This window comes from Chrysochloris asiatica, unplaced genomic scaffold (assembly GCF_000296735.1).
Source record: "Chrysochloris asiatica unplaced genomic scaffold, ChrAsi1.0 scaffold00070, whole genome shotgun sequence".
Taxonomy (NCBI): Eukaryota; Metazoa; Chordata; class Mammalia; order Afrosoricida; family Chrysochloridae; genus Chrysochloris; species Chrysochloris asiatica.
The window spans coordinates 8,250,327-8,253,468 of record NW_006408588.1 but is presented as its reverse complement, the minus strand read 5'-3'; the positions used below and the strand labels follow the sequence as shown (position 1 = coordinate 8,253,468).

Genomic DNA, 3,142 nt, shown 5'->3' with positions numbered 1-3,142 from the left:
AACAAAACTCAAAATTATTTTTTTAAAAAAGGGCTTACTAAGTAGAAAGAGACTAGAGGAATCTCAGAGTATGGCCCTCAACCACTCTTCAGGTCTGAAAAGGAAATTATCCTCATTGCACAACGTTTACCCAAGCAACAACACCAGTAAGCTGTGCTCACTATTAATAATGGAACAGTCAATTATTCAAAACCAAAGATGCAGCATGTACCAAAGGACAAAGGTGAGACGGGATTGGATGATGGGTGAAATGGAGATGTGAGCCACAGAGAGGAAGTGGGATAACTGTTGTTCCATGGAGGAGATTACAGTCATTGAAATGAAATAAATATATTTGTTGAATATAAAACTGATGATCTTGTCTATAAATCTTCACTCAGTTCACAATGAAGAGTTTTTAAAAAATAAACAAAACTGAGAGAATTCTTCAATAGACAATCTGTACTACCAGAAATGTTAAAGGAAGTTCTTCAGATAAAATAAAATAACAGATAAAAACTTAAATCAACAGAATGGAATGAAGATCACTGGAAATAATAAATATTGGAATGAATGTAAAACAAAACAAAACACTGCTACAAGAAACCAAAAGAGACTTACAAAAATGGAAGAATAAGCCATGATTATAGATAGGAAGACTTAACATTGTGAAAATGTCAACACTACCCAAAGCAATCAATACATATAATGCAATTCCAATCCAGATTCCAATGTAATTCTTTAAATAGATGGACAAAATGATCACTAGCTTTACAAGGAAAGGAAAAGACCATGAATATGCAAAGCGTTGCTTAAAAAGAAGAACAAAGTTGGAGTACTCTCACTTCCTGATCTCAAAATCTACTACCTAGCCATAGTGGTCAAAACAGGCTGGTACTGATACAATGATAGATACATTAATGAATGAACAGAATTGAGAACCCAGAAGCAAATCCATCCACATCCACTCAGCTAATCTCTGACAAAGTGCCAAACACATTAAATGTCAACAAGATAGTCTCTTTAACAAATGGTGCTGGCAAAATCCATTGCAGGAGAATGAAACAAGACCCATATCTCAAACCATATACAAAAATGAAATCAACTTGGATTAAAGACCTAAACATGAAACCAATAAAGATCGTCAATGAAAAAATAGGGAAAAACTTAGGAACTCTGATACATGGCATAAATATATTATCAAGGAAAACTGAAAACACACAAATAGCAGAAAATAAAATAGATGACTGGGACCTCCTAAAAAGTAAAAACTTATAAACATAAAAAGATCTCACCAAAAGGGTAATCAGAGAACTCACAGACTGGGATACATTTTTTGGCAATGATGTATCAGACAAAAGACTAATCTCAAAATTGTCAACAACTCAATTAGAAAAAAACAAATAATTTAAAAATTGGCTGAGAACATGAGAACATACCTCACCAAAGAAAGCATTCAGGCAGCCAACACACATATGAAGAAATGTCATAGATCATTAGTCATTTGTTGTTATGTGTTGTCGAGTTGGTACCTACTCATTTGTTATATGTGCTGTTGATGTTATATGTTATATATAGCAACTCTATACACAACAAAACCTAACACTACCCAGTCCTGCGCCAACCTCACAATCATTGCTATGCTTGAGCCTGTCGCTGCTGCCACTATGCCAACCCATTTCATTGGGGGTCTTCCTCTTTTTTGCTGAAAGTCCCCTTTACAAAGCATGATGTCCTCCTCCAGGGACAGGTCCCATTAGAGAGATACAAATCAAAACAATTATGAAATATCATCTCACCCCAGTATTAATAGCAAAGTTCAATAAAATAGAAAGCAACAAATGCTGGTGATGGTGTGGAGAGACTGGGACTCTCCTACACTGCTGGTGCAATTGTAAAATGGTACAACCACTATGGAAAATGGTAAGGTGCTTCCTCAAAAAACTGGAAATAGAAACATGTGACCCAGTAGTCCTTATACTAGGAATATATCCTCAAGAAATAAAAGTCATCTCATGAATAGAAATATTCACATCCATACTCATTGCAACACCGTTTACACTAGCAAAAAGATGAAGACAGCCAGAATACCCATCAACAGAAGAAAACCTAAACAAAGTTTGGTACATGTATACAATGTAATACTATACAAAGGTGAAGAATATGATGAGTCTGAGAAAAACTTCATAACATGGATGAACCTGGAGGACATTAGGCTGAGTGAAATTAAACAATCACCAAAAGACAAATAGGCCAGACATACTTAGTAGAGTCGCAGCGATCTGCTACTTCAACAATGCTTGAACGGAACTGGTGCTACCCAAGCTCCCCCGAGACCTCCACCACCTCCTGCTAGCCAAGTGGCTGCTGATTCTTCTCCTCCAACACCACCATGACAATGTGTCCCCTTGCAGGTGTGTCATCAACCCCCAGATCAACCTGAATCTCTACACCTCCTACGTCTACCTGTCCATGTCTTACTACTTTTACCACGATGATGTGGCTTTGAAGAGTTTTGCCAAATATGTTCTGCACCAACCTCAAGAGGAGAGGGAACATGCTGAGAAACTGATGAAGCTACAGAACCAATGAGGTAGCCGAATCTTCCTTCAGAATATCAAGAAACCAGACTGTGATGACTAGGAGAGTGTGCTGAATGCAGTGGGCTGTGAGTTACACTTGGGAAAAAAAAAAACAAAAACATGAATCAGTCACTGCTGGAATTGCACAAACTGTCCACTGACAAGAGTGATCCCCATTTGTGTGACTTCACTGAGATACCTTACCTGAACGAACAGGTGAAATCTATCAAAAAATTGGGTGACTAGTAACCAATTTTTACAAGACGGCAGGCAGCCCCCCCAGCTTCTGGCCTGGAAGAACATCTCTTTGACAAGCACACCTGGGAGACAGCAATGGAGAGAGCTAAGCTTTAGGAACCTGGCTTCCCCATGCCATAGAAATGATTTCTTGGGTTGCCAAAGCAGCACATGCATGTTGGGTTTATCTTTACCTTTTCTACAAAATAGACCAAAACATCCACTTAAATTATTTTATTTGTACCATTCCTCAGATCAGATAATATGATTACCCCACCCCCACACCAAAAAATAAAAAAGGCCAAACTATATAAGACTACAATTATAAGAAGTCAATAGAAGGT

The 3,142-nt window shown here is 37.7% G+C and overlaps 1 pseudogene; it reads left to right on the top strand.

Annotated features, from left to right (window-relative positions):
- The first annotated feature begins 205 nt into the window (after positions 1 to 205).
- Positions 206 to 2,908, top strand: LOC102833787 (annotated as a pseudogene).
- Positions 2,909 to 3,142: the final 234 nt, after the last annotated feature.